We start from the raw sequence: 20,925 nt of genomic DNA on the forward strand, positions 1-20,925 counted from the left end.
AATTTGATTTTGCAGTGTAAATGATTGCCGCTTTAAAAAATACTGGAGATATCTTACCAAATATCTCACTTTCTGAATCTCTCATCCTATTAAATTTCATCCATTATTTCTTGCATTATTATTTATGCATCAGGGATGAAATGTACCATTGTTTTATGTTTTAATCCTCAGGAGAATAACACTTTGGAGTCTTATCCTGTTTATTGACTTGTTCTGTTAGATGTTGGCATTTGTAGACTGGCTATAAACATCTGCAAAATAAACTTTAATCACTGAAATCTCATTAGAGAAAATAAGGTTGGACTAGATTGGTACAATTTATTGAAAACTCCTTTAAAAAAAAAAAGTTTTGTGCTATCAACTAAGAGTTCTCAGAGTTTATGTTTCATTTTCATTTCACATTTACAAATTGCAGCCGAGAAATTAAAAAGTCAGACATGTTGAATTTTGAATCAAGTATTTAATGAAGCAAGCTGTGTCGTTTGTGTTATCAAACAACAAAGGTGCTATGAAATATTACAATTTCCCTTCCTGATACAAATCACATTAGTAAATAAATCCTGAGTAGTGCAGAGAAATGTGATAATGCAGTAAGTCCTCAGGTTATCTTACATCAAGATGTACAGTGGAGTAATATAAGGTATGTTCTGCAGTATTCTAAATTACATTTACCTTATCAAGCTATGCAGGGCAGCTGTTTGAATACAGTGACAATCCATGTGTGGAAATTCAAATCCAGAAACAATTCATGGCAGGAAGTCTCTACAAGATGTAATGGCGCAATATTAAAGTGTTTTATAATTGAACACTTGTCATGGGGAACCTTCGGCCCTCCAGCTGTTGTTGAACTTCACAACCCAGCATGCCCTGCTACAGCTTTGTTATTTGGCCATACTAAAACTGTTGCATGCTGGGATGTGTAGTTCAACAACAGCTAGAGGGCCGAAGGTTCCCCATCCGTGCTCTAAAAAGTAACGCAGTTTTTTGCCTTGTGTATGGGTCAAGGGATGATACATCTGGATGCGGAGTAAACAAATCCTATTACACCTTACAGAGAACCACGAAAAACATTAATTATCTTAACATACATTACTTTAGTCTTTAATGGAATAATGTTATGGAAAATATTTGTTTTAGTATTCCCTGGACCTTTAAGCTGTGCTAAAATGATGATTAATAGTAACATTCATGGAAAGCTTTCATTGGTTGGTTTAGCACATTATAAAAGGCTAGCAGTCCGTACAGTAGACGTCAGTGATCATAGGACAGATGGTCTTGGCGAATACATGGTGTGCTTGTCCATCTTCATTCAAGATGTGAAGCTGAATTTGTGTTACACTATTTCAAGTTTCATGTTAATACTGTACCTTAATACCAGCAGCCATTTCTTATTCTCTACAACAATCTCTTCACAGAACATTCTGAAATTGCTGTAGACACAGTGTTGTAATTCCACCACCTTTAAAAGATTTACTATGATAATAAACGTTCTCTCCCGACAGAAAAATACAAACAGCCAATAAGACCTCCATGATTTGGGAGATTCTGGCTAATTTTCCTGCTTTAATCTTAGAGTAATAGGCTTAGAACTCTGCCTAGGGGGAAGTGTTGGTGCAGCTTATTGTACAACTGGTGTCACTGACAGCAATGGGGAAAGAACTAGATTTCCTGAAGCTCTCCATAGTACAGAATTAGCGCATGTCTATCTGTTACCTTGCAGTCAATCCTAAATATGTACCCCCGACTAATTACCAGCTTTAGACATAAAAATAATTTATTAATACATACTTCCTAATTGTACTACATTATATTACTGTAATCTTTTAAATATAAGATTTCATTGCCTCTAACAAGTACATGTGCTTCATTAAAGAGACCCCCCTCCTATAGTAGTTCAGTAAAAGCAGTAAATAAATAATTCTGTTTTTATTCTAAAATAAAAGCTACATGTAACATCTTGGGTGAAATTTAATAGAGTGAGAGATTCAGAAAGTGAGAGATCTGGTAAGAAATCTCCATTTTTTTCTAAAGCGGCAATCTTTTACACTGCAACACCAGTGTGATTTTGCAGTGTAAATGATTGCTGCTTTAAAACTGGAGATTTCTTACCAAATTTCTCACTTTCTGAATCTCTCACTATATTAAATTTCACCCCTTGTATGTGTCAACCTTAACCAGTTTGGTTTATGTAATTGTAAGCTGCCACTGTTTTGTGACATCCTAAATGAAATGAGTTATTCAAACTCAGGAACTACATGTACTGTATGGTGAATACCAAGAACCTGGGCGATAGTAGGTGCTTTAAAGAGACCTTGTGGTTGCTTGTGCTGTAATCGCAAATGTATTTGTTGTACAGTATATTGGTTGTGATTTATGAAATTATGGGGAGTCTGTATCAAAAAAGAAGTACTGTAAAGGCTAACTTCATCACTTAACTTTACAGTATTTAAGGAGTATTACAAACCAAGCCACTTGCCAACCCTTCATCTATTAACAAATTACAATACAGTATATCAAATGTCACATCAAATACATGAGCAATTGTGTGACCAGACGGGAGCAATGTGGTTGTTCTGCTGCCGTGGCTAGCAGCTGGCTATCAATGCTTTTCATTTTTGTGTTGCACAATAAATCTACATGGAATTGTTAGGCCTCGTAATGGCCATTCTTCAAACAATAAGAACTGACCGGGTGTTGTGTTCACTATAGCAATAACTATGATCCGGCATATCGTACAGTGCTTGCTCAGTGTAGTCAAATATCTGATCAGCCTTAAAAAAAAAACTTTTTCCTTCAGTTGGTAATCTATCAATTTAGATGACTGAGGAACAAAATTAAGAATGTATAATCTTTTTGCTATTTTTTATTATTTTTTTCTGTGCGTTGTATTAGATTGTTGCCAACAACAACCAAAGAACAAGGCCTTATAATTATAAAGGTGCCTTTATGGCAGCATAGATGTCCACCTTTTTTAAGTTTTTATAAGATTTAATATTTGGTATTTTATTCTACTGCTATGTCAGAGATGTATTTCTTTTTTACATTGTTGTGCTATTATTTGGCTATTTGCATTTGGTATGGCACAATACTTAGTTGCAATGGTATAGTTATTGCAATCACGGTTGTCCTACAATGGCGCACCCAGGTGTCACTCGCCGAGAGTTTACACCAATTTGCCGACTCCTATCAGTGACAGGAGCTGGGTGCTATACTGTGAACTGCACTCACACTGGTCAACTGGGGCAGCCCACATTACTGTGACCTCTGAAGTGAAAAAACTGGTGTTCATGGTACGAGGCAATGTCCCCATAACCGCACGGCCATGCCAATTAATAATGTCACCATTATTAGTTATGCCCCTACATTTACATATGGTTTTCCCTGGCATGCTCATCTAGAACTTGATCACCGAGCTCAAACAAATGGGGATATCGAATTAGATGCAATCATTTTTCAGCCTATAAAATAAACTATTCTAGCAATTATCAAGTGATCAAATTACAGCCTTTTTTTTTTCCAGCCAAAAAATCCCTGATTTTGAGCAATAACGCATGGGATACAGGATAAGCTCCAAATCCTATGTGTTATCACTGCTCTGAGGGCTGATTTTTGGGGATTATGCTTTGGGAACTGTCATTATCATGTCTACAGATGATTTTGATGGTGATTTTTATTTTTTGTCCGGCATCACAAAACTTTAGCACCAGAGCGTTGGTGTTACAGATATATGTAGAATACATCTTGAATACAAAGGACAAATACATTGAATGTTGACAAAGTTACAGAAGGACATGCTGGATGGATACATTGAGACAATAGGAGCTAAAGAGACTTGGAATGTAGACTTGGGCAGCAGCTGGGAATACCAGGAAGAGTATCAAGTGGAAGTTAGATCATTTATAGTGACCTAGTGAGAAGGTGGATTTTGAAAATGTAACATTCAGAACAAGTGTGGTCAGGTAGGGAAGGGCATTGCTTAGGGGTAGCAGCACGGGCTACTCTTGGATGTTGTGATCAGAGGACAGGCATAAGTCAGAATCAGGTATGAGAGACATACAGGTGGGATGAGACCAGGGGCGATATTCAATTCTGGACGCTATTTCAGCATTGAAGGCAGATCTTCGACAAAACAGATCTGTTTTGTTGGAAACGGCAGTGGATTGTGAAATTCATGGCCGCTTCTCGTCAATCCATGGCCGTTTTTGCAGACACGCCCACTTCTCGACACTCAACAGGCGGAACATTGAATTTCTCCTGTCGAGTATCTGTCAAGCAGAGCAAAAAGGGGCCGGGATTCCGAATGTTGGAACGTTCCGAGAGTCAGGATTGAATGCCTCCCTAGAGATGTATAGCACTAGAAAGGTGAGGGAAAGTAGGTAGACTTGGATTAAAGGTCATTTTGGGTTTTGACTAAGGAGGTGGAGCAGTGACAGAGCTAGAGCAATATCTTGTTGTATTTAGGACTGATTGTGGTATAAAAAGATGGACACCAGGAGGTTCTACTACTCTAGCTGGAGCATAAATAGAGAACTGGTTCCAAAAGACTCAAGTGGCTATGATTGATTTAATAACTATTACTTTGACTATTACAAAAATGTTTAAACTTACAAATATCTGTCACCTGAAAGTACATCTTTTAAACCACATGAACAACTTAAAATAAGCAATTCAGACACTCAATGTTGTTGGCAAATTCCTGTTGTTTTAACATTCTTGCCAATATAAGGATCTTTTAGAACTACTGTACGTTACAGCTTACAATTAGTGAACGGAACATACCGAGATTTATATGCATGTTGATGTTCATAACATGAACAATGTCACCATTTGCAATAGTAAGGTCACTGATGTCAGCAGTATATATATATATATATATATATATATATATATATATATATATATATATATATAATGTCTGCATACATTTAGACTACATATATTGGAGGTCATGTATGGAAGTGCAGTTCTGCAGTACATGTGGCATGTTGACCTACACGTGTATGAATGTGCCTACTGTGTTATGGGGAATTAGCTATATTTTATGACCAAATTGGAGGGGCTGCTAGGGATAAAAAGGCTTCTGTAAGGAGCAGAAATAATACTCAGTAAGTAAGGGACAGTGATGATGTTTATTACTGGGCCAAGTACTTATTTCTTTAATTGTTTAGCTGCATTGCATGTGGAGAGTAGCATTGGATACCAGGCACACCATATGTGTGAACAGCTTACCATGCCACCTGTATACTAACTGGCAACATTAAACTACATATGTGTCTGACATGTCTGTGTACCTACTGTATACAGTTTCCTTGGAACTTCCCTTTTTACATTTTTCAAATGATAAATATTTGCTGTGTTCCAAGAAATCGGAATGATGCAGAGATATGCATGTGGCTAATAGGCCTCCATGTATATGACATTCAGGGCTTTGCACAGCATGTCCGGTACATTATCTCATTCAGTCTGCTGCACTAGAATGTTAGTTATGCCCACAGAATGCTTCTAATCCCCATCACCCAAAGATAGAAAATAGATTTCCAGCAATCACAGTACAGATGCTGACATATTGGATTTGTGCTGCACTCAGTCAATGAAAAGGTTAACTAAATCCTGCAAAGCAGTAGCCAGACTTGGTAGCCCAGCTAAAACTGTGTGCCTTTTCTTTAGGATAATGTATGATGGTTCATTTGTTTCACAATCATTTCCTTGTGTTTCCTGTGTGTTTTATTGTCCTGAAATATTCTTATGAGTCTCCACTCCCACCCATGTTTGCTGCCACTTCTGTGAATGACAAAATTGTCAAAAGTAATAGCAAAATATGGACATATCCATGTAGATAAAAGTGGCATTGCCATAGGGGGGGAGAGATTAGGGTGAGAGAATCAGAAAGTGAGAGATTTGTCAAGAAATCTCCAGTTTTTAAAGCGGAAATCATTTACACCTCAAAATCAAACTGGTTTTGCAGTGTGACTGATTGCCCCTTTAATAAACTGGAGATTTCTTACCAAATCTCTCATGTTCTGATTCTGTCACCCTATTTCATTTCCCCAAGAATGTGATAGATATTGTAGAAGACACGGTGCCTCTCACAACTTTTATTCATTGTGTTTATCACAATAAAATTCAATCTCTGTACTTTTACATGAGCATGTAAATATACTTGGTGAAATTTAATAGGATGAGAGGTTCAGAAAATGAGAGATTTGGTAAGAAATCTCCAGTTTTTTTAAAGCGGCAATCATTCACAATGCAAAATCAGTTTGATTTTGCAGTGTAAATGTTTGCCGCTTTAAAACTGGAGATTTCTTACCAAATTTCTCACTTTCTGATTCTCTCATCCTATTTAATTTAACCCACTGTATGTAAAATTTACTTTATTTTAAAAAAAAGGTATATTATTTCCCTTTTCTGAGACTGTTGTTGAAAATGTCAGGACAATACTGCAATTCTGTGTGTAGCACATTGGGACTTCCGGCCAGTATATGTCATTTCTATATCATCATCCAATCATCTTACTAGACTGACCATTGTAAACTATTCAGCTTCCATGTCAAACACAAACATTGTGCTTACGGTAATTGTGCATGGCATAATATTAACAACTGTTATATTATTTTAGCGTTTTTTCCAAGATAACATTTTTTTTACATGAAACATTATCAATCCAATGTAAAATTGTATAGCCATATTTTAACCGTATCAATGCATATATTACATGGGTGTGTCGTGAGCACTGTATTAGTTTTTATCCCGTTTAATCGAGTGCAAGAAGTGAGTTTTCACGGTATTGCCAGGCTACCACAAAACAGTTTTACTTCTCGGCCAATACTGGGCATACACTGTGCAATTATCTGTCCGTTTCGCTGATAACTGTATGACATAATTTATTTACAAAAAAATCCAATTAAGACAACTTTCATTCACCAAACAATATTGCAGCATTTTGACCAAAGCAAGAAGTTAATTCACTGGCTAATGACAGTTTTGAACCTACAGTATCCTCTAATTACTATATATTAAAGTCTTAAGACTATTAGCAGAGAGATATCAAACCGTTAATATCTCCCAATGGTTTGACATATACAGATGGAGTCCTCCTCATTTAGCCTGTTAATTGGATTAAGTGAGTAATAGGATTACTATGCTAATCCCCTACTGTATTGTTCTATGTATTGTATTGCTGCTGAGAACAATAGGATAGTCATGGCTAGCCATGGTGAGCCACGACCTAAGGAACAAAGTTGACAGGGGCTCCAACTGTATGTACTTTAGTGAATACAGTCAACTTGGATGGTGAAATAGGATTTCCATTTATGGAATAAGCTTCTTGACAGAAATCTCTGCCACCCATAAGGATATATAAAAAGCCAGATAGTATTGTAGGTTAAAATTAAGCAGTCTCCACCCATTAAACCTCATTTAAAAAACTTGGTACACAAAATGCCACATTTGGGGTTAAGTTCTGCACTTAAAGTACGGTCATTCACCTTCAGCACAAATACCCCTAGATCCTGCAGAAAGAGTAACAACTTGCACCACTAGAAGGTGCTCTTCTATAAGACGACAGAGATCCAAAAAAATTATTTTGACAGAGATCCAAGTGGTGAGAGTATACATAGAGGAGAAAGTTACTGGACCATAATCAGACTACAGTCCAACTTTCATTACCATAATACTCAGTCGAGACGCCAGGGGGCAATAATAGCTATATATCTAATTATTTGCAAGAAATGTTTTATTTCTGATGAATGTAAATGATTTTTTTATAAAACATTGAGTGTTCTTAAATGTATAGTTTATTTGCTTAGGAAATAGAAATTTCATTACTAGGAACTGTTACTGCCTAGACGCATCCATATCTGAAAGCAGTTTAAATAACTGGTTTTCATTATTTCTCTTTATTTGAAGGTAGAAAACTGGTTTAATTCTGCTTAATAAGTATAACCATCTTATTCGATGTAATGTTGCTTCAGCAGAACCACACTGTATATTGTTTAGCTTATTAAGATATGTAAATAAATAACATTTTCCAGTAAACCTACAATGTGCAAGCACTGTTGGACATAAGTATGGCTTGTGTTTGTTTTTTTATGCTACAAATACCCCTTTCACATCGCGATTTCACAATAAACTCTTCTTATAAGCCGGTGCTATGTAAAAGGGGTAAAGGTAACCTGAAAATGTGAAATTCTACTGTTATGCTTCAAAGAATGGCTGCCGAATATAATGCATTAGTATAGAATTTGTATAAAAGTAGCCATATTAGCATTTTACTTAGTTTTCATGGAACAATATTGCCCATGCCAAATTGAGACCACCTGGTTTATTCCTGTCTAAGTTGAGACTAAGGGGGTATTGTATCCAGCGTCACTACTGTCGAGCTAGCCCGACAGCCGTGACCTAGAACCGTTCTCGTCCGGATCGTCATCAGCTCGGCAGGCGGGATTCAAAGTTTCACCTGCTGAGCGCCAAAAAGGGGATGTGGCTGAGAGAAACAGATGTAAATCGTCGAGCTGCGGCCTGGAGCTCGACAATTCGAAGCAGAACGGGCCCGACTGCTTGGAAAGTAATGGCCCGTTCTGCCGAGATCCCTGTTCATTGCTGTAGGTCATGGGTCCTCAAACTGCGGCCCTCCAGATGTTGTGAAACTACAAATCCCATCATGCCTTGCCACAGTTTTAACACTCCCTTTTAGCAAAACTGTTACAAGGCATGCTGGGATTTGTAGTTTCACAACATCTGGAGGGCCGCAGTTTGAGGACCCATGCTGTAGGTAATAGCAGCGGGAGATTGCATACCCCCCTAAGTCCTCAGTCACATCTTATTTCTACTATCCTGATGAGTTTTACATATTTGGCTGGTTTCATATACCTACATATATACTAAACTGTGGTGATAAACATTGTGGGAATAGAAAAATGTGTTTAAATATAATGTAACATAACTGTGATGTAAAACACCAGGATATTTGTCCATTAAGGTTCATCATCAAAAACTAGTTGATACAGATGTAGATTTAAAAAAAAAAAACATTTTAAGCAAATTCCTTTCTAGCCCCAAACTGGCAATCATAAAATTCCTTGGTTCAAAATTCTATAGGGAAGATGTATCACACCTTTTAAGTGGAGAAGTTTATAATGACATATTATAATATACAATCAGCTCTAGCTATTTATTAAAATAACGCAGTCTATATAATGATCTCTACTCACAAAGGTTATAGTAACTTCCCCTTATAAAATCTGCTGCTGTTTTTTAAAGATCATTTCCAGTCATTGATTTTTTTCAACAGTCTACCAGTATCTAGTTATTGTATGACCCCATTCAGCAATTGTGCAGCTCTTTTAGTACAAATTGTTAGTTTCCCACTAAAATGGGATTTAAGAACTTCATCCTTCATTTATAAAATTAATACTGAGATATCTTTCAAAATAGCACTGAGAAACTATGGAAAAACATACTGTAATGCAAAGTCAGTCCAAGCTGGTCATTGACACCCAGGAATACACAGATACATCTTCGACCAAACAAGTCAAGTTTGTGAGTGTGCATAGAAATGTCTTCTGGCTGGTGCAGATTATAAGCAATGCCTGATGTACTTCTTGTTTAATCACAACATATCTGGGGTGATATGTGGAGTTGGGGTGGGGGCTTCAAACTGCAGAGACTTGATATGATAGTTATTACTGTGATACTAGCATATGGTCTTTATTTTGTACTGTTTGTGAATCATTCTATTTCGGTGTGAGACTGAGACTTGTGCTGTTCTTTTTCCAAAATTGCTTTGTTCCTGACTCAGTTTATTTTTTATGTTTTTCTTTGCCAAATCAAGAAAGAAACACTTTTTAAAACTAATATTCATTTCAGATATCAAGTTACAGCACACAGAAACTCATTGTGATATTTTATTTGTAATAAAAAAAGCAAACACAAAACAAAATCAAAGGCACGCGATATTTTAAAATGACTGTATATGAATACAACTATATGTATGTGATTGAAAATTAAAGAAAATGACTCTTTGAATTGAGAAAAGTGATTCGCTGTGTATTATTTTGCCAGGAATTATCAATGCATGTTGGTGTGGTTTTAAGTAGTACACATTGTATCTTGTCCGCATGTGCTGTATTTACTTTAAAAATATCCATAGCTACAGATGTGTGCTCTTATATTGTTATGCATTGCGGCATTCGGTAGGTTAGCGGAGAACGTGCATACACATGGTGCCACTATCCATTAGTTACAATAGGAGAACCTGTGGCTACGATAGAGTGCAGTATACTATGAGGAATATGCATCACGGTACCATGATAAAACGCTGCTATATGCAGCAAATATGCAGTCAATATAAAAAATCTAAATAATAATAATACAGATTATAAAAATACCAACCTATAGCAATGGTCTGATTTATAGACCCTACATCAAGGTTTTCAAACATCTGAGATCCATGTACATCCACAAGAACCTGAATGATAAAGTTTTGGCGGGAAAATATTGTCGGTGCCACAAGGGAGAACTGCTGTATCCTTAAGCTGGGCATTGGGATCTGCACATACAGTAGGAACATGGAGCTGAGCAATGTATGTGCACAAATTAAATACAAATTAAGTTGAATTATTGCACCCTAAAATCTTATTTAGAAATACAACTAAAAGTCTGAATAAAATAAAATGTGTATCAGTAATAAACTAGATGAGCTACTGTATAGATATATATATATATATATATATATATATATATATATATATATATATATATATATACACGAATGCCCCTATTAATAAATGTAATTTCAGCTGATTATCTGATTCTATCTAATTTCATTTTTAGATTTCTCTAGATACTCACAAATACTGTATATGCACCACTTAACAATTTCATGAAGAAAAAAGTGCCATGGGAGTGTAGTGGCACGCAATACTTAGATTAAATTAAATTTAGAATGTTTGTACATTTGAATTACTGACTTATTTAGGGTTTTATTTAAAGAGAATGCCTGAAAGCATCGTAAAATATTTACTGCTTAAGCTATTAAATTCAGTTTGTATTTATATATTTGTAATACGGGAACAGACCTATGGTGAATGTCTGTCCGGGCCAGGGCCATAAAGAGCGATTCCAGGCAAGGCATAATCCCCAAACAAAAAATATATTTGAACAAAGTAGTAATTGCACTCCCCAGCCAGGGGTAGATGCAATGGATGTTGGTGCATCAGCATCTTACCATGCTCTGGGAAGTAGGCTCCTCCTTCTGCACAGAGCTACTAACAGTTAACTTTTTCTTGGTCTCACAGAATTACAAGTGAAGTAATTAGCTCCACCTGTGGATTTTTTTTAAATGTATCAGTGAGTAATGACTAAACCTGTACAAAAGTTAGGTGGTCTGGTAAATGTGAACTATTGGTAGCTGTTGAGAACTGGCATTGGTTTTTCCTGCACTAGAGAGTAAAGTCTTTGCTGTGTGGAACCATATTCCCTATGATCTCTTCGGAAGAGGGTGACAAGGGCAGAGGAGGGACACACTTGCCATCACAACATAAGTATACTAGTAAACTTGTGGAGCTAGCAAGGTAAGTGCCCCTCAGGCACCAGAGGTCCCACCAAGGAGCCGGAAGTGGTGTCTTTTTGTAAATAAACAAACTACTACTACTACTACTTTTTGGTACTTTTTGCATTTGTGAAAGATAGCATAGAAGTTGCATTGCCCGCTGCTCATGTTTAGGTAAAGAGAAAACAAAGTAAAAAACGGGAAAATCCACCATGAAACAGGCACCATCGTGAAACAATTAACAGGATGTAATACAGTATATAGTTAAATGGAGGAGAAAAAGGCAAATAAGGAAAGAAAAACGAATACAAAAAGGAGATGCAAAACAAAAATATTGGGAGAGATAAGGATAGGGAAAGAGAAAGTCTTGCACCCAAAATAATAAAGTGAACAGGGACTTACCACATAAGGGAAGGGGGAAAACCCTGACATGCATCATCGTAACATTTTATAATGTTCTGAATCTTTTAATTGTATCCAAGTGTGCCAAGTGATTTTTAAAATGTTTCCTTATACCTGCCAAGAAGGTAGACAGGTCCTCCATGTGGAGGCAATGCTCTAGTATGGCATACCATTCAGACATGGTGGTAATGTCAGAAGTCTTCCAGTACACCGGCATAAAATCCTTAGAGGCACTTAGAATATGTCTAAAGCCCTGTACACATGCTTAGATTTGCTTTAGATTTGATGTTAGATTCGATTTGTCATTAGATCTGTACTTTTGCATTTGATTCGATTTCGATTTCACAATGTAGGCACAATGTACTTATTCGATTTACTGGATCGAATTCGAGATTTCCTTGGCTGCACAGTAGATTTTTCTATTCGATTTTGAGAAAACGGGAGCGTGCATCGAATCGAAAGTATCCTAAAAACCATTCAATGTGGATTCGATTTTGCTTCTATAAGCAAAATCGAATCGAAAACAGGGAAAAATCTAAGCATGTGTACACAGCTTAAGAAGTGTCTTCTTGAAATGAGATTGGGGTCACTTCAATAGATTAAGGAGCCAAAAGCTAGGGAGAAATGGTAACTCTTCTCCTAATATAAGACTAGCTATCTCCTTAACTCTCCGCCAATAGGGTTCAATAAGCGGAAAATTCCACCAAATGTGTAGGGGCGTTAACACCACCCACCGCCACCCCCCACACACACCTCCATCAGGTATTAGGTAACCCTTGGTACATTTTAGCAAACAAGGCAGGACAACGGTATTCGCAGTACCTTATAGTGAGTCTTCAGCACCAGTACACTGGAGGAGGAAGAAAAAGTATTAGCAAGTATTTATGCCCAATCATCCTCTCCTATTAGACCCTTCAAGTCAGCTTTCCAATAATCCAGAAATGTAGGATTTGCTGGGAATGCATGGTCCATAATTAATTTATAAATAGCCCAGAGGGAATCCTGTGTGTACAAATGGGAGAGGCACAAGTTTTCAAAAGGAGTTGGGGAGTGTAGTGCAGCCCTTTGGGGGAAAAGGGTTGACAGGAAATGTTTAATCTGCAAGAACCTCCACATTTCCCTATTAGGTAAACCCCAGGTAGATTGAATTTTCAGAAAACTCAAAATACCATCTGAGTCCCAAAGTTGACCCATTCTGTTTAACCCTACCAAGCTCCAATCACAGAATGAGGAATCTGGGATCCCAGGAGGAAAGGCCAGGTTCCTAAATAAGGACATGAGTGGCGATGGGGAAGGACAAAGAAGGGGCATAGAACATAACCGATGCCAACACTTTTTTGTTATTTAATAACAACACGTTTCTACTGCTAAAAATAAGAAAAGGGCATTATTATCCCTATGATTAATAGAGCATGTAGTCTAGAACTGTAACTGCAGAAATGTAAATTGAAAAACATATGGAAATCATATCTCACATAAGCTCTACTATCCTAAATGGGGAGAGAGATAAAGTACAGACCAATCAGCCCCTGTCATAAGCTGCCAGTAAAATGGTAGTTAGAAGCTTATTGGTTGTTACTGTTCTCTCTCTATCTCCACATAATCTCTCTCTATGGATATATATATATATATATATATATATATTAAAAAAAATTTAGCTGCTATTCAATGGATTTCTGTCAGACTCCTAAAAAACCAAGTCTAAACAATAATAATAAAACAAAGAACAGCACTTGAGGATCACTGGCAAAATCAAAATACAGCAATGCAATTAGGTAAAATATTGGTTTCCCGAATCATTAAAAACATTGAAACAAGATACTAATCCCCCATAAATTAATCAATTATTATAGGAAAGTCCTAGACACTATTAATTATAAAATGAAGGGAAAATAAATGACTAAGTTATGCTCCATAACCAGCACTAATGAGGTATCCAACTGTATTCATTAATCAGTAATTTGTTATCAATGACCCTTCACAGTGCATATACTGTATGCAGTAATATATTATAGGAATATGGTATAATCTCCAGCAAGATGGGAATATTACCCAATAGATGAGGTTGATCCATTATCAAGCTGCTTAGCAAGGTGTTGTGGCAAGAGAGTGCAAGCTGACAATCAGTGAAATAAGAAGTCTTCCAATGAATATAGCTGGTCCAGATCAGTAAGGTCTGCAGATAAGTAAAGCGCAACGTGTTTCAATATAAAATAACCCACATGTTCTGAGTGCCAACATCTCTGCGAGAGATGTGCAAAATATCTGCTAAAAATGCCAGCGTCACTCACCTTAGTTATAGTAATTCAAATAAAAAGTGTTGTATAATAAAAAGATTACATTTTATATATAAGGTAAACATTACAGGTCATTATGATGAATACAAGTATTTGCTTGGCAATTTGCCTGGCGGATTTACGAACTTGGCTAAGTTCATAGGTGAACTTAATGGGGCAGTCTCTTAGATTGATCTCTGTGACCATCTCCTCAAAGGCTGTTTTGTTGCCTGTCCAAAATAAGAGGACATCATTGATGTACCTCAAATAAAAGCAAATGGATGAGGCAAAGTGGCACTGAAGGAAAAGTTCCTGTTCCACAAAGTGCATATAGACATTCGCGGACAAGGGTGCCACAGGAAACCCCATGGCACACCCTGTTCACTGTTGGAAGAATTCTTTATTAAAAATAAAGCAATTGAGTGTTGAAGTCAATTCCAGAAATTGGTTAAAGAAGGGGACAGGAGGTCCAACGTAATTGGAATCAGATTCCAGCAATCATGAAGTAGCCAGCAATCCCTCACGGTGGGGGGTGCTGGTATATAAGCTGCTTATGTCCAAAGAACAGAGCCACATGTTGGGTAACCCCAAATTCCTTGATTTTGTTCCGTAAGTCGGTAGTATCTTGTAAATACAATCTCTGGACACATGGCTTGAGAAAGTAGTCAAGGAATGTAGAAATGGGACTATATAGGGACTCTTGGCCCGAAATGATCGGTCGACCATGTGGGGTTTGAGCATCCTTATGATACTTTGGAATGCAATAAAAAATGGGCGTTTTGGGGAAATCTGTGGTCAAATATTCGCGAGTGGCTACAGGGATCCAACCTTGGTTCACTGCATTGATGAGAATCTGATCCAATTCTCGCTTGTATGGGGCAGTGGGATCGGCCAACAGGCGTTCATAGGAAGCAGGGTTGGATATTTGGGAATACACCTCTTTTTTTGTAGGCTTCAAGGTCCCACAACACACTCCCCCCACCCTTGTCGGCGGGGAGGATCATGATGTCATCATACGACTTGAGATCTTTAAGAGCCTTCCATTCATCACAGGAGAGGTTGGAATGAGAGGGTGTCATGGGCGCAGTGGTCAATACCTGGGTGTCGAGAACTTTGTATTGATATGTTGTTGGATGGCGGGTCGAACCGGGATTTTTTTCTTAAATCAATCGAATGATGTAGGACTGGACAGTTGTTTATCGGTCTGGTCTTGACTGAAAAAATGTTTTAATTTCCAGTTTCTGTTCAACCGGTTCAGGTCTATTTTTCACTTGAAGTCTTCCCACTTGTTTGTGGGGACGAATGACAGACCACAATTTAATACCCGAGTCTCCATATAAGTCAAAGTTCTATTGGTTTTCTATATAAAATGTACCCCTATGTGATTTATTATTGACTAATGTCCAACAGAGTGTACAGTATATAGAATTAGCCTTGTCGCATTGTGCATAACAAAATTAATAATAATCAGATTATACCAGGGGTTCCCAATCTTTTTCTAATCACTGCACCCTAGAGTATCAGAATTTTTCCACGGCACACCTAGGCCTCCAAAAATATATATCAAATGAAGTAGATTGTGTTTATATGTGCTTCTTAGTTTCAGTTACGTGGTAAAGGGCAGGATTTGGTTCTGATTGTACACATTTTATGATTGTCAGCTACCAGCACTGGTTTTGTCCAGAAATAATTGATCATAAATAATTTGAATTGGTCCCGGACGACCAACCTGAGGCACCCCTGCAAGTGTCCCGAGGCACCCGAGGCAGCCTATGCGCACAGTTTGGGAACCACTGGATTATACTATTTTGTTAACACACAATGCGACCTGGCTAATCATTTTACCTTGTCCCATTGTTGTATTTTTAGTTTATCTGTAAATGCTTTTATCTGTAAATGAGTTCTGTTATTTGTTTATATTGTTTATCCCTCTTTGATAAATCTCCCCCATGGCTCAGACAAAACACTTTGGGTTCGCTATTATTTAAAGCAGTATTATTTCCAAAAGCCTCCAAGCCTTGTCCGTTTTGTATAACTGCATTAGCTGGATTTGAGGACAGGTCTACTTCTATTTTGATTCCACCAGTCACCATTGGGAAACTAACAAGTTATGTCAAGCTTTCCCCTTTAATGCCAGGTAAAACAGCTCAGAGATCTACAACTGGCCACATAACCTCATGCCCACAAGTCTAATTTGGATTAAGTATTCAATTTGTGAATGATTGCTTAATCCTTTTTTAGGATTAGTTGTCCTTTAAACATCTGAATAAAACTCCACAGCACAGAATAAGCTCTCATATGTAGTTTGGCAATTCCAAAACAATCAGTCCCTGCATAGGCCACTGTGGGACTGATATATTCTATTTCTATTCTTTGTGTGGCTCTAAAGACTGCACATAAAATTACGAGGCTAAAAGTGACCTACAGTAGATACCTTATAATATTAAACACGATAGCTAGGTGTCAATGGCAACTCCAACCCTCTGGGGTCATTGCTTAGCTACTATAGGATGAATGGTGACCCCCATACACACTAGAAGACTAGGGGCACCATCAATATAGTTAACGTTTGAGTGTATATGCTGAACGATATTGGAAAACGATATCATTCAGTGACGTCACCGGGACCCGCTGAACATGCGTGTCTTTTGGCTATATAGCCACATGTTCAGCAGATGGAGGGGGTCCTTAATGATGTATGTAGTGCTTATCGTTAACGATATTGAGTTTACACACTAGACTTTTTTTTAAAGGGCCCTTCTGTGATGTCTTTTAATTTTCATTTGTGTGTATGGGACTTAACTGGAGCAACTGCAATAGCTTATCTATGATAATAAATTTTCCTCTACTGCCATAAATGCTCGGAATTTACCCGAAGTGCCAGCAAACAGATAGAATAATCAACAAAATCAGTGAAAACCCTTAAGGCAGTGGTTCTTAAACTTTTTTGAATCATGGCGCCCCTAGGTCAAGAATTTCTCATTGATAAAATCAGAAAAACAATAAAATAAAATAAATAGTGTTTATATCTCATCCTTAGTTTCAGTTATGTGGTAATGGGCAGGAATCACTTCTGTTTGTCCACACTTTTCCTATTACATTGGTCATGACTCATTTGAATTGGTCGCAGACCACCAAACCAGGGCAACCCTTCAAGTTCCCCAAGGCACCCCAGGATGCCACAGCACACAGTTTAGGAATTTAACTTAAGGTGCATTATGCATACACAAGGTACAATTTGAGCATCCGATTTTGACTATATACTCAAATTTGGAAGAAAGGTTAGCACAAATTGCACAGTGTGTACACAGCTTGTGATGCCATTGCATAATCCTGTGGGATCAGCATCGCAAGAAAAATTAGACTGTGCAGGTAAGCCAATATTGACTATATTGTGTACAATCTATTGATCTAGTAAAATTAAAAATAGGCCATAATCATAATCTCAAGTAAATATAGTCAATATTGTATGGTTCTGTGCTCCATGGAGTTCAAGGGAAATCAGTCAAAATCTTACATAGTCAAAACCTCACCATGTGTATGCACCTCTGATGTAGACAATACATGTATAATAAGTTCAACAAAATACATATAACAAGCACAATACAAGTTGTTATAGTTATAAATAAAAGCTTTATTTTTAAGAACAATATTGGTTGTACATGTTGTTTTAGCAGGCTGATATCCTCCATACACACATTCCTATGCTTGTCCTATAATCTACTGTACAATTGTAATATACCTGTAAGGTGCAAAGGGGACAATCTTAGCTTTGTAAGAGAAACACAAATGAGTAACATAACAGAAGTGTTTCAAATGGTTTAACGCATCAGGGTCCAGCAAATATTTTCTTCAGAGTCAAAAGCTTTATGTTATTATGTTGTTATGTGTTGTGAGTATATAAATAAGAATTGGAAATCATTACCAATAAGGGAATAATGCAGCACAATAAGATGATTCTTAAATAATAAATAATCTTTAATAATAATTGAGAATAATAATAATAATAAAAACCTGTCCTTTGATCAGCAGTATATAATAAAGATTTGTCCTCATACATAGCCTCAATTCCTCAGTGGGCTACATGGACCAGCACTGGTTTTGCAACTAAGCTGTAGTAGGAATCTTGGCACATACTTTTCATAAAATCTGCATCTTATTTGGGTACTTGTGTAGTTTCACGGCGCCTGCATGGCGCCGCGCGTCTGAGTCCCCTTGCGGGGCTCGCTTCGCTCGCCCACGCTGCGGGCTTGGTGGCTCGCTGCGCTCGCCACGCTATCTAAAATCAACTCCATGCCAACATGGATAATGGGGGTATGAACTATCAATGTTGGCATGGAGTTAAGTTAGTTTATTTTAGATAGTTTGACGAGCGTAGAAACCGGAAGTAGCACAGCGCCATGCTGGCGTCGTGAAACTACACAAGTACCCTTATTTGCATTACTAATGTGACATAATATACTAGTGCTGGCACTGAATTCAGTTTTGGGGCATGTCTCCCACCCTAACCGGGGTAAAGAGGAAAAAGACTGAGCACTGATATTTTTTATTCCTAATTATTTATTATTGTATATACAGTACTGTATGTCATTTGTTTACTAGTGCAGGTGTGGGCACAGTCTCTCATGACAGTTGCATGCTCTGGTGTCCTTTAATTCCTTCAAGAATTATATGGAAATGTATTAAATGCAGTGCAGGTGATTTTACCTGTGCATATTTACATCTAATACAATTGAGGATGTTATATATAAATAGAGAGACACTGTATTCCATATTATAGCTATTTATACCTTCGTGGACATTTAATACTAACTACTGTAGTTAAACACAATTGCTAATTATCATCTTAGTACGTTGTTATAAATGTTTCAGTGCCTGGAATACATGCAACACACATGTCATATCTCAAAGTTTCAGTGACCAGATTAAGGGGGCGGTGTATCAAAGCTTGGAGAGATAGAAAGAACCAGCAAATCAAAGTCTGTCATGCTACAGGCTGTATGAAAACGATGGTTAGGAGCTGATTGATTCATGCTTTATCTCTTTACGTTTTCATACATCTATCCCAATAGTAAAATGTACAACACTGTGGGGGGTATTCAACATCCCGACAGTCGGAATCCTGGGCCGTTTTCGTCCGATCCGACAGTAACTCGACAGTCGGAATTCAATATTCCCCCCATCGAGTGACGTAAAGTCGCAAAAATGTCCGTGGATTGTCAATAAAATGTCAGTGAATTTGACAATCCGCGTCCGTTTCCGACAAAACCTATCAGACTTTTAAAAAAGGACGGATCTGACACCCTTCGATGCTGTCGTTAATTGTGGCATTGAATAGGTGAGTGCCAATATTTCCCCTTTAAGGAAATATCAACACAGTTTGAATATCCGATCCAGAGGGGAAAGTTTCAACTTATAATTTGAAAAATTGATATTACCGCATGGGTTTTACAAAGGATGTAGTCAGAAGGTTGGCAGTAACAATGTTGACATTCAGTTATGTCAGCATTGATAAAATGAAGACAAGCAACGTCAATATTCTTAGAATGTCAACCGGTGAAAATGTTGACGTTATCAGAATGTCAGCGTTAGGTTATCCTAGAAGCAGGAGGGCTTTGGTTAGAGGAGGTTAGGGTTAGACTAGATGAAGCAGTGTGAGCCAAATACTTACTCTAACACTGGGACCCAGAAGATGCAGCTGGAGCAACTGTAGCCTTCAGGAGACCATCATTTTCACATCCAACCCATTTACATGAATGTTGGGAAATCTGTACCATTCCATTTAAGTAGTTTGATGCTGCAGTAAATGTCTAAATAAAATCTGTATGTTCTAACCTCTACTGTATATCATATTATTATGTTTCATTCCAACCTGTACATTACACTAAACTAAAAAGGAACATAGGTAAAGTCTAACACACACAATATTTGTTTTTATTATAGCACCCTAATACATTCCTAAAGGGTGAACCAGCCCTAAACAATACTATTAATAGTGTATGATGGATGGTTTATAGTAGTACTAAATATATTCACTGCACAGTAAGCAGATATATATAGTACAGCAGTGGCATCACTACAGGGCTGTGGGACGCAGCACAACAGTGATGTAAACAGTGATTTGGGATGTGAGGCCACACCCTCTTCATGAAACCCCGCTCTCTCTTCATGGGTCACATGCATACATTACTGGCAACCATGCTTGGTATCATAGGGGTAAGTGATGCCCCTGTAGTACCATACAACTATACCACACATGGCCATAGTGCAGCTGTGCAGAGCCTTATGCTCCATCTTCTCATTGCAAATACATGAGCTCTCCATACAAATAGCTCTGACCGATAAATACAGGGTCCATATCCAACAATGGGTGTGGATTCAAAGATTGACAGTCTATAGATAGACAGTCAATAGGTTGACAGGGTTATACGGTCAACAGTTAAATGGACGACCCAGAAATGATGTTTTATTATTACTCCCCTTAGTACCTAATCAAAGCCATCCCCTTCCACAGCCTAACACAAAACCTGAGCCAACTGCCTTATCTTAATTGACTCCTTGGGAAACCTAACTCTATCCCCCAGGGTGCCTAACCTTCACACTTACCCTAAAAATCATGGTTCATCGTGAAAAACAATTTGTCAATATTTTCTGTGTTGACTATTTGCATAGTTGGCCTTTTGACCCTGTCGGTCT

The 20,925-nt window shown here is 37.6% G+C and overlaps 1 long non-coding RNA gene across 1 annotated transcript; it reads left to right on the forward strand.

Annotated features, from left to right (window-relative positions):
* The first annotated feature begins 21 nt into the window (after nt 1-21).
* On the forward strand, nt 22-10,035 carry LOC146063773 (uncharacterized). The gene is made up of 2 exons (XR_014471661.1): nt 22-8,607; nt 8,774-10,035. It is a non-coding gene; the product is annotated as an uncharacterized LOC146063773 (long non-coding RNA).
* Nucleotides 10,036-20,925: the final 10,890 nt, after the last annotated feature.

This window comes from Crinia signifera, chromosome 1 (genome assembly GCF_055691185.1).
Source record: "Crinia signifera chromosome 1, ASM5569118v1, whole genome shotgun sequence".
Classification (NCBI taxonomy): Eukaryota; Metazoa; Chordata; class Amphibia; order Anura; family Myobatrachidae; genus Crinia; species Crinia signifera.